This window comes from Sceloporus occidentalis, unplaced genomic scaffold, assembly GCF_023333645.1.
Source record: "Sceloporus occidentalis isolate IW3139 unplaced genomic scaffold, rSceOcc1.0.p SCAF_22, whole genome shotgun sequence".
In the NCBI taxonomy this organism is placed as follows: domain Eukaryota; kingdom Metazoa; phylum Chordata; class Lepidosauria; order Squamata; family Phrynosomatidae; genus Sceloporus; species Sceloporus occidentalis.
The window spans coordinates 15282783-15294893 of record NW_028317002.1 but is presented as its reverse complement, the minus strand read 5'-3'; the positions used below and the strand labels follow the sequence as shown (position 1 = coordinate 15294893).

General features: G+C 45.4%; 2 non-coding genes across 2 annotated transcripts; both read right to left on the bottom strand.

The window, feature by feature from the left end:
- Nucleotides 1-1652: 1652 nt before the first annotated feature.
- TRNAD-GUC (transfer RNA aspartic acid (anticodon GUC)) lies at nt 1653-1724 on the bottom strand. The gene has a single exon. It is a non-coding gene; the product is annotated as a tRNA-Asp (tRNA).
- Nucleotides 1725-11379: 9655 nt separating this feature from the next.
- Nucleotides 11380-11451, bottom strand: TRNAD-GUC (transfer RNA aspartic acid (anticodon GUC)). The gene has a single exon. It is a non-coding gene; the product is annotated as a tRNA-Asp (tRNA).
- Nucleotides 11452-12111: the final 660 nt, after the last annotated feature.

Here is a 12111-nt window from a genome sequence, read left to right as displayed (position 1 = left end):
ATGTTAAGACTGTGCTGAAAAGAGAGAAAAGAAGCAACAGGACCATACGGGGATTGAACCTGCGACCTTGGCATTATTATTTCCAGTACAATTGCTTGGAAATTTGGATTGTCATCAAAAGGGAATCAACTAAAGGACTTACCTTGCCACTACGTTTTGTACCAACTTCCTTCCGCTGGAAAGCGCAGACTAACTGCAAGCACGTGCTCCAAACAGCCCTAAATCCTGTATCAGTAGCTTTCCTTAGCCAGATGCAACGTGCGTATGGGACAAGGTTTGCAAGTTGCAACAGCTCATGTTAAGAATGTGCTGAAAAGAGAGAAAAGAAGCAACAGGACCATACGGGGATTGAACCTGCGACCTTGGCATTATTATTTCCAGTACAATTGGTTGAAAATTTGGATTGTCATCAAAAGGGAATCAACTAAAGGACTTACCTCGCCACTACGTTTTGTACCAACTTCCTTCCGCTGGAAAGCGCAGAGTAATTATTTTACTCTTACAATCGGTGTTGGGGTTTCATTTGCATAGGTGGAACGCCAGCAGAGCAATCAAAAGCGCTAAAAGAAAGCCTCCACGTCGGGGAATCGAACCCCGGTCTCCCGTGTGACAGGCGGGGATACTCACCACTATACTAACGAGGACTAGCGGTGGGTGCGATGGCTCCAGAAAGCCCTAAAAGCTGTATCAGTGACTTTCGGTAGATTTAAAGTGTGTGGTGCAAGGTTTGTACACTGCAAAAGCTCACGCACCTTTTAAGACTGTACTGAAAGGAGAGAATAGAAGCGACTGGCTTGTACCGGGATGGAACTCACGACCTTGCCATTATTATTTCCAGTACAATTGCTTGAAAATTTGGATTGTCATCAAAAGGGAATCAACTAAAGGACTTACCTCGCCACTACGTTTTGTACCAACTTTGCACCTTTTAAGAGTGTACTGAAAGGAGAGAATAGAAGTGACTGGCTTGTACCGGGATGGAACTCGCGACCTTGCCATTATTATTTCCCGTACAATTGCCTAAAAATTTGTATTGTCATCATCAAAAAAGCTAATAATGGACAAGCTGTATCGTTAAAAAGGTAAAGAGTCTCTACCCCCGGGCTTGCCCCAGCTTGTGAAAAAGAGGACGAGTGCTAGTCAGAGAGACCTTACCATATCTCCCGCCATAGGCAATCAGGCTTGCGAGACGTATTTATTACTATCCATCCGCAACAGATTCAGAGGTGGACAGCGCAGAGTAAGAAGCTTACTCTATACTAAGGAGGACTAAGTGCAAGCGCGTGCTCCAAAAAGCCCTAAATCCTGTTGCTGTAGCTTTCCTTAGCCAGATGCAACGTGCGTACGGGACAAGGTTTGCACGTTGCAACAGCTCATGTTAAGACTGTGCTGAAAAGAGAGAAAAGAAGCAACAGGACCATACGGGGATTGAACCTGCGACCTTGGCATTATTATTTCCAGTACAATTGCTTGGAAATTTGGATTGTCATCAAAAGGGAATCAACTAAAGGACTTACCTTGCCACTACGTTTTGTACCAACTTCCTTCCGCTGGAAAGCGCAGAGTAAGGATTTTACTCTTACAATTGGTATTGGGGTTTCATTTGCAAAGCTGGAAATCCAGCAGAGCAATCAAAAGCACTAAGGGAAGGCCTCCCCGTCAGGGAATCGAACCCCGGTCTCCCGCGTGACAGGCGGGGATAATCACCGCTATACTAACGAGGACCAGCTGTGGGTGCGGCTGCTCCCGAAAGCCCTAAAACCTGTATCAGTGACAATCGTTAGACAGATTTAAAGAGTGTCTGGTGCAAGGTTTGTACACTGCAAAAGCTCACGCACCTTTTAAGACTGTACTGAAAGGAGAGAATAGAAGTGACTGGCTTGTACCGGGATGGAACTCGCGACCTTGCCATTATTATTTCCCGTACAATTGCCCAAAAATTTGTATTGTCATCATCAAAAAAGCTACTAATGGACAAGCTGTATCGTTAAAAAGGTAAAGGGTCTCTACCCCCGGGCTTGCCCCAGCTTGTGAAAAAGAGGACGAGTGCTAGTTAGAGATCTTATCATATCTCCCGGCATAGGCAATCAGGCTTGCGAGACATATTTAATGCTATCCATCCGCAACAGATTCAGAGGTGGACAGCGCAGAGTAAGAAGTTTACTCTATACTAAGGAGGACTAACTGCAAGCACGTGCTCCAAAAAGCCCTAAATCCTGTATCAGTAGCTTTCCTTAGCCAGATGCAACGTGCGTACGGGACAAGGTTTGCACGTTGCAACAGCACATGTTAAGACTGTGCTGAAAAGAGAGAATAGAACCAACAGTACCATACGGGGATTGAACCTGCGACCTTGGCATTATTATTTACAATACAATTGCTTGAAAATTTGCATTGTCATCAAATGGGAATCAACTAAAGGACTTACCTCGCCACTACGTTTTGTACCAACTTCCTTCCACTGGAAAGCGCAGACTAACTGCAAGCAAGTGCTTCAAAAAGCCCTAAATCCTGTATCAGTAGCTTTCCTTAGCCAGATGCAACGTGAGTATGGGACAAGGTTTGCAAGTTGCAACAGCTCATGTTAAGACTGTGCTGAAAAGTAGACTTGGGCATTCGTCTTTGGGCGAACATGAAAACGAGCACGAAGAGGCCGTTTTTTTGTTCGTTCCGAAGACACGCCGAAGAGAATACAGTGCCGGCAAAACGTAGGAGAAGACGAAGACTCCCAACCACGAAACCAAAATTTCAAACAGGAGTGAGCTGATCTCGTCTGTCCAATCAGCTCACTCTTGTGACGTCACGCTAAGGGTCTCGTCCAATGCCTGTGCTGCTGTTTTTTGAATTCTGAAGGCGCCTTTATAAGACCAGAGCTTGCCTGAGAGATCCATTCATTTTTCGCTGTGACTGCTTTGGCAACACTCCTGTGCTGCATCCGAGCGTTACAGAGAGATTGTTCTGTTCTGTGTGAGACTGGTAAGCCTTAGCCTGCCATTTCTCACAGTGTACTTCATCCTCACTTCAGTGCTACTTAATATAATTAATAATAATAATTTGATTAATTTAATTTTTTTTAATTTAATTTTTCATCAACTGTAGTGTAAGTGCTGTTGAGTTGACAGTGCACCCAGTGTCTCAGTGGCACTGGGGTGCCCTTGCCCTGGGCTGGCACTAGTGCCTACTGCCTGTCCTGCTTAAATAAATTAAATAGAATTTATAAATAATAATTTAATAGAGTCTATAATTTAATAGTTCATTATAATATTATATATATATATATTTGTCAGTCATATATATATATATACTATAGTATACTAGTGTAGAGTGTACTGTAGACATTCATCTACTAGTGTCTAATTTAAAATCAGTAATATTAATTAATATAATTAATAATTGAATTCATTATAAAATTATATATATATTTGTCAGTTATAGTTAGTAATAGTATACTAGTGTAGAGTGTACTGTAGACATTCAAGACATCTACTAGTGTCTAATCTAAAATCAGTAATATCAATAATTCTATAATTCTTTCTTATCTTAATAGTTAATTAAATTAGCTATAAATAAAAGTAATAATATTAATTAATTACTACTAGTGTATAGTTCAGCTAATCTTATTAGTACTGGTGCTGCAGCTCTATAGTTTGTGCTTTGTTTTAGCAACAGCAAGAGACCAAGTCAATTTTTCTTAATTAATAATCTTTCATTTTATTTCATTTGTTTTGCTCACCTCAGTCCATCAGTGAAGTGAACTTGTTGGGCTAGTGAGTGCAGCCGCATAAGTGCTGTGTTTTTTTTTGATCCGCAAGCAGTGACGTTAACTGTTTTGCAAAGATTTTCTAATTTATTTTACATTTTATTTCAATTTTATTAAAAGTACCCTTAGTGTTTTGCTCACCTCAGTCCATCAGTGAAGTGAACTTGTTGGGCTAGTGAGTGCAGCCGCATAAGTGCTGTGTGTTTTTGTTCAGCAAGCAGTGAAGCTAACTGTTTTGCTGTGACATTTTATTTTATTTCTAATTCTTTTCAAGAAAAATTGACTGTGACGAGCTGTACTAAGCAAAGCTTCAAGCTACTAGCTGTAGTACTAAAATAATTCTAATCTTCTTTAATCTTAATCTATAATATATTATAAATAATATATAACAATCTAAATTCTAATTCATAATCTATAATATAAGTAATTCTAATTCTAAATTCTAATTCATAATCTATATTCTTCTATCTATAATACATAATATATAAGTAAATTATTTCTAATCTATTAATATTATATAACTTAATATTAATTAATAAATCATACCGAATCTGATTTAACCTCACTTTAGCTTAGTGGGTTTGAGAGCGTCTGCCTAGAGGTAGACTTATAGTAAGGAAATATAGCTTTAGGCTAGCATAGTAGTAGGCTAAGCTCTTAGGCCCGTGTAAATTCAAATTAAAAATAAAATACTGCTAGTTATTAAATAGTTAATAATTTAAATAACTTTAGCACTTTGCCAGATTGCACACAACAGCACAGTGCAGTAGTGCATAGTTTTACTTTTTAAGCAGTAGCACTGAAGAGAACTTCCTCTAATTTTTTTGTCTTTAATTCATTTTTCCTTTTTTTTTATTTTTTTATAGTTTTTTAAACACTACACTACACTACACACACAACACAAAATTTGAAATGGATCCTCCTTTTGGGACTAAGGAGGGACAAGCTCCATCTACCACCACCACCACCACCAGCAGTTCTAAGATGCAGCCTTTGCGTCAGTCTAGTCGGCCAAGTAGGCCAAGCTCTCGCTTATCATTTGGGGAAGCATTGCTTGAAGGATCATCAAGTAAAGGAAAGGCACCAAAAGCAGGCAGTAGTAGTGCGGCTAGGCCCACAAGCTCTATGGTTTTTTACGGAAAGCCTAAAGCACCAGAAGCACGTTCAAAGTTAAAGGGTAGCACAAGTAGTACCAGCCCAGTGACTAAAAAGAAGTGCCTTTTGCCCCAAGCAGCATCTTCCCCATCCACAAGCAGCATGCAAGGTACCAAGCAGAGCCAAATTAGCAGCAAGACTCAGAGGGGTCCCAAACAAAAGCGATCTCATTCCTTTGTAGGGAAAACCACCACCACCACCCCCACCGCCTCTACCACCACTAGTGCTGCACCTACTGTTCCCACTGGTCCCGCCACGCCATGTCCTCCTAGTACCTCTAGCAAGCCACCAAGTCCTTACAACATTTTTGTAAAGACAGTTAGAGAGAGGGCTACACATAGTGGGACTCCACCTAGCGAGGTAGCAGAGGAGCCTGAGACCGAGAGGCCAAGTGCAGAGTCTATTCTTCCTGCTCGCACTACTACTAGTCACGAGTCTCACGACGATATCAGTCTTAGCTCCAGCCTAGCAGAAATTCCATTCGATCTGGCTAATGAAGAGCTAGACTATGAGCCAGAGGAAGTAGAGGAGATGAGTGGTCAGGAATCAGATTCCTCAGGGAGCAGTGTCCAAATGACTAGTGCACAATTTTCCCCTGAGCCTCCACCTTCTCCGCTACGATCATCACCATCACCACCACCACCAGCAGCAGCAGCAGCAGCAGCAGCAGCAAAACCTAGCAAATCTAAAGCATTTAGCAGTCCCACTATGGCCAGTACTGTTACCACCAGTCCCACCACCACTAGTTCTGCCTCTGTTCATCCACCCCGAGCAGTAGGAGCAGCACCCAAGGCACACTCCAAGGCTATGCGCGCCCCAATTTGGGAGCACTTTGAAAATGTTGAAGAAGGGCGCTATGGAAAGTGCAAACATTGTGGGAAGCTAATAAGCAGAGGGAAAGTGTCTGGCCATTTTACCAGTGCTAGCATGAAGCATCACCTCAGCACTCAACACAACGCTGTGCTATTGGGGAAAGATGCAGAAGTAAAACTTAGTGCAGGCAGCATAGCTGGTGGCCGTGGAAAAACCCCAACAGCTTCTTCTTCTGTGCCAAAAGCACCAGCAGCAGCAGCAGCAGCTAGTGCTGGCAGCCAGAGACCAAGGCAGGTTGGAGCACTGCATGTCCAGCCCACCCTGGAACAATTTGTGGCATTCCAATCCAACAGGCCAATAAAGTAACGCGACTGATTGGTCAGTTCATTGCTGTTGGAGGGGCATCCTTCTCTATGATCGAAGGGGAGCCTTTCAAACAATTGATGGCGGCTGTGGCTCCACAATATACAGTTCCGTCACGTTCCACTTTCAGCAGGAACATTGTCCCCTCATTGTATTGGTCCTGTGTTGCAGCAGTGAAAGAGGAGCTTTCCAAGGCTGCTGGTCAGTGTGTTCATTTCACTACAGATTTGTGGAGTGCACCTAGCGGCCAGCATGCCTTTCTTTCTTTGACAGCACACTGGTGGCAGCCCGGTGTGTCTAAGGAAGCTGCTGCAGCAGGCTACCGATCTTTCCTTCTCCATGCAGAAGTGATGGATGAAAAGCACACTTCCCAAAATATTCTGCATGCAATGAGGAAAATGTTTAGCCTTTGGGTGGGAGCAGAGGCGGGCACCAATGTTGAAGTTGGTTTTGTGGTAACTGACGGAGGTGCCAATATGGTGAAAGCGCTGCGAGATGGTCATATTGTTGGTGTGCGCTGTGCAGCCCACATCATCCATCTTGTAGTGAAGGCAGCAATGTCAGAAGGAACTAATGTGGCAGCAGTAGTTCTGTCCCGCTGCAGAAAGATCGCTGGGCACTTTCACCATAGTGTTAAGGCTAGCCAACTTTTGAGGGAAGAGCAAGAGAGGTCAGGTCTTCCCGTACACTGCCTACGCCAGGATGTCAGTACACGGTGGAACTCCACGTTAGACATGCTGGAGAGGATTTTGGAGCAGCAGAGGGCAATCCATAATCTTGCCTCAGAGCACAATATTGGGATTACCTCTCCATTGAATAGGGAGGATTGGACAGTGATCGCCCAGCTAATGGCAGTCCTTAAACCATTCAGGGATGCCACAGAAAATTTAAGCTCAAACACTGCCAGTCTGGCCCAGGTAATCCCAGTGTTCTCCCATCTAGGCAGCAAGATGGATGTGTTCCTTGGAAACCGTGAGGCTGTTCAAGGTGGCACTCTACATCCTGACGTAGCAGCCATAGCCAGGAAGCTGAAGGATCTGCTAAAAGTACACCTTCGCAAACGAATGGAAGAGAGTCCCAAAATGATGCTAGCGTGCCTTTGCGATCCAAGAATTAAGGGAAAGCTAGCTTTGAAATTTAATGTTCTCAGTAGCTACCGGGAGCAATTGGTCAACAAGGTGCGTGACTGGCAGCGTAAAATGGGAATGCTGTCCGAGGAGGGAGGGTGCAGGAGGAGGAAGAGATGATGTGGTCTGCTACTCCTAGCAGCAGCATCAGCAGCAGTGCCACAAGCAGCACAACACAGCTGAGTGGAGCAGCTGCGTTTTGGGAAGAGGCACTTGGGAGTATAGTTGGACCATCTGACAGAGCTAGCAGCAGAAAGGAGAGTAGTGCTGCTGAAATGGTCAAACTGAAGGATCTGCTAAAAGTACACCTTCGCAAACGAATGGAAGAGAGTCCCAAAATGATGCTAGCGTGCCTTTGCGATCCAAGAATTAAGGGAAAGCTAGCTTTGAAATTTAATGTTCTCAGTAGCTACCGGGAGCAATTGGTCAACAAGGTGCGTGACTGGCAGCGTAAAATGGGAATGCTGTCCGAGGAGGGAGGGTGCAGGAGGAGGAAGAGATGATGTGGTCTGCTACTCCTAGCAGCAGCATCAGCAGCAGTGCCACAAGCAGCACAACACAGCTGAGTGGAGCAGCTGCGTTTTGGGAAGAGGCACTTGGGAGTATAGTTGGACCATCTGACAGAGCTAGCAGCAGAAAGGAGAGTAGTGCTGCTGAAATGGTCAAACTTTACCTCTGTGAAGTTCCTTCTGCGCCTAATGTTGATCCTCTTAGCTACTGGGATGAAAAGAAGAGTGTGTGGCCTGCACTCTCATGGGTTGCGCAGCAGCTACTATCATGTCCGCCAACCACTGTTCAAAGTGAGCGCGTGTTTTCTATGACTGGAAACATACTGAGTCCACAGAGCTCACGCATGGCACCTCATCTGATGGAGCAGATTGCCTTTCTTAAATTCAATCTGCCCAAGTTGGGTTACCCAGCTCTTAGCTTGGAAAGTTAATTTTTTTTCTCTGTAATGTTTAAGGTAGCTTCTCCCCCTGGTTGCACGTGTTTGTGGTGTGGCAACGTCTGCTACCTCCGCCGGTGTAGCCAATTTACGCTAGGGCCTAGTGTCTGAGTTCTGGAAGTCCGCTCCCAAACGCCAAGGACTGACAGTCTTCGGATGCTTTGCCCTGGGGTGAAACAGGTGAGCGGGTCGTCAATTGCCCACTCATTCACCTTTTTCCGTTTCCAACGCTGCTGCTGGTGGTGGTGCCAGTATCTTTTGCCAGTTCGCTTCCTGGCTGAAATCATGCCTCAAATGTCCCTAATGGAGAGGGTAGTTTCTCCCCCTGGTTGCACTTGCTGCGGTGTGGCAATGCCTGCTACCTCCGCCGGTGTAGCCAATTTACGCTAGGGCCTAGTGTCTGAGTTCTGGAAGTCCGCTCCCAAACGCCAAGGACTGACAGTCTTTGGATGCTTTGCCCTGGGGTTAAACAGGTGAGCGGGTCGTCAATTGCCCACTCATTCGCCTTTTCCAATGCTGCTGCTGCTGCTGGTGGTGGTGGTGCCAGCGTCTCTTCTCTGCCAGTTCGCTTCCTGGCTAGTGTCATGCCTTAAATGTCCCTAATGGAGAGGGTAGTTTCTCCCCCCTGGCTGCGTCTGTTTGCGGTGTGGCAACGCCTGCTACCTCCGCCGGTGTAGCCAGCTTACGCTAGGGCCTTGTGTCTGAGTTCTGGAAGTCCGCTCCCAAACGCCAAGGACTGACAGTGCTTGGATGCTTTGCCCTGGGGTTAAACAGGTGAGTGGGTCGCCAATTGCCCACTCATTCGCCTTTCCCAATTCTGCTGCTGCTGCTGGTGGTGCCAGCGTCTCTTCAATGCCAGTTCGCTTCCTGGCTAGTGTCATGCCTCAAATGTCCCTAATGGTAATGGCAGTTTCTCCCCCCCGGTTGCACTTGCTGCGGAGTGGCAACGCCTGCTACCTCCGCCAGTGTAGCCAGCTTACGCTAGGGCCTTGTGTCTGAGTTCTGGAAGTCCGCTCCCAAACGCCAAGGACTGACAGTCTTTGGATGCTTTGCCCTGGGGTGAAACAGGTGAGCGGGTCGTCAATTGCCCACTCATTCGCCTTTTCCAATGCTGCTGCTGCTGGTGGTGGTGGTGCCAGCGTCTCTTCTCTGCCAGTTCGCTTCCTGGCTAGTGTCGTGCCCAAAATGTCCCTAATGGTGAGGGCAGTTTCTCCCCCCTGGCTGCGTCTGTTTGCGGTGTGGCAACGCCTGCTACCTCCGCCGGAGTGGCCAGTTTACGCTATGGCCTAGTGTCTGAGCTCTGGAAGTCTGCTGCCAAACGTCTAAGACTGACAGTGTTTGGGTGCTTTGCCCTGGGGTGAAACAGGTGAGTGGGTTGCCAATTGCCCACTCATTCGCCTTTCCCATTTTTCACTGCTGCTGCTGGTGGTGGTGGTGCCAGCATCTCTTCCGTGCCAGTTTGCTTCCTGGCTAGAGTCATGCCCAAAATGTCCCTAACGGTAAGGGCAGTTTCTCCCCCCTGGCTGCCTCTGTCTGGGGTGTGGCAACGCCTGCTACCTCCGCCGGAGTGGCCAGCTTACGCTAGGGCCTAGTGTCTGAGCTCTGGAAGTCTGCTGCCAAACGTCTAAGACTGACAGTGTTTGGGTGCTTTGCCCTGGGGTGAAACAGGTGAGTGGGTCGCCAATTGCCCACTCATTCGCCTTTTCCATTTCCTTTTCCATTTCCATTTCATTATTTTCCTTCTGATACACAACCAACCAACCAAACATAACACACACAATAACACAAATAACACAGTGACATAATACATAACACATATAACACACAGTGACAACACACATAACACACATAACACATACACGTACAATGCACAAATCACAAGGACCTTTCCTCTTGTTATTTGTCCTGGCCTTCACTTCTACACTCACTAGCATTAACGCTATAACTCACACTTCATACTATAACATTTTTCCATCCACATACCTGCCAACAGACCCAACTTTTTCAGGGACAGTCCTGCTTTTTTCCAGTCCTGTCCCATCTAATTTAGCTATCTAGGTATGCAAATACACGTTGGTAGTTATAGCTCGGTAGGTAGCACTAGTATAAACATTAAATAAATATAATAAAGTACTAAATAATAAATCTAACTTTAAAATACATTTAAATAAACCCCTTAATTTTTTAAAACCCATTAAAATTAAATTATTATTTAGACATAATACATCTTTAACCAAACCAGTGCACTGCTACTAATCTTAAACATAACCGTACATTAACCCTAAGCTATTTTTTAGTTCTTGTCCAACATTTTTCCATCCGCATACCTGCCAACACACCTAAGATTTTGGTGGACAGTCCTGCTTTTTTCCAGTCCTGTCCAGTAAAAGTTGGGTTGTTGCAAAGTATGCCATTGTGAATAGGTAGCAAATGTTAGGCATGTATTACAAGTGGTCCAAAATCAATTTAAAAATGTAAAATAATCCCTATTCTTTTATTAAACATCTATGGATGTGTGACTGTGTATGATAAACGGAGGCCAAGTTCCTTGGAGCATTTGTCTCTAGGTCATTTTGTGTACAGTACACCTCAGTACGTGTGTGCAACTCTATTGGTCGTTTCGGCAGGGGGCTGGCCTGCCATCAACGAATGAAGTGCGTTCTGCAATTCACTTGTTGATGCCAGACCAGCCCCCAGCCGAAACGACCAATAGAGTTGCACACACGTTCCTTCACGGCAGCTGCTGCTGCTCCGATGTGTTGTTAACCCCGTATTAACCCCTGCTAAGCAACCGGGAAGGAAACGAAGATTAAACGAGCACGAAGAATGTCCGCGAATATTCGCACGAAGAGAAGACAGGCACGGGCGAATATTCGCGGAATACGAAGGTTTTTTTTCCCCCGAAGACGAGCACGAAGACGAACACGAAGAGCCCCCTGGTGCCCAAGTCTACTGAAAAGAGAGAAAAGAAGCAACAGGACCATACGGGGATTGAACCTGCGACCTTGGCATTATTATTTCCAGTACAATTGCTTGAAAATTTGGATTGTCATCAAAAGGGAATCAACTAAAGGACTTACCTCGCCACTACGTTTTGTACCAACTTCCTTCTGCTGGAAAGCGCAGAGTAAGGATTTTACTCTTACAATCGGTATTGGGGTTTCATTTGCAAAGCTGGAAATCCAGCAGAGCAATCAAAAGCACTTAGGGAAGGCCTCCCCGTCAGGGAATCGAACCCCGGTCTCCCGCGTGACAGGCGGGGATACTCACCACTATATTAACGAGGACTAGCTGTGGGTGCAGCTGCTCCCGAAAGCCCTAAAACCTGTATCAGTGACTTTCGTTAGACAGATTTAAAGAGTGTCTGGTGCAAGGTTTGTACACTGCAAAAGGTCACGCACCTTTTAAGACTGTACTGAAAGGAGAGAATAGAAGTGACTGGCTTGTACCGGGATGGAACTCGCGACCTTGCCATTATTATTTCCCGTACAATTGCCCAAAAATTTGTATTGTCATCATCAAAAAAGGAATCGAACCCCGGTCTCCCGCGTGACAGGCGGGGATACTCACCACTATACTAACGAGGAGCAGCTGTGGGTGCAATTGCTCCTGAAAGCCCTAAAAGCTGTATCAGTGACTTTCGTTAGATTTAAAGAGTGTGTGGTGCAAGGTTTGTACACTGCAAAAGCTCACGCACCTTTTAAGACTGTACTGAAAGGAGAGAATAGAAGCGACTGGCTTGTACCGGGATGGAACTCGCGACCTTGCCATTATTATTTCCAGTACAATTGCTTGGAAATTTGGATTGTCATCAAAAGGGAATCAACTAAAGGACTTACCTTGCCACTACGTTTTGTACCAACATCCTTCCGCTGGAAAGCGCAGACTAACTGCAAGCACGTGCTCCAAACAGCCCTAAATCCTGTATCAGTAGCTTTCCTTAGCCA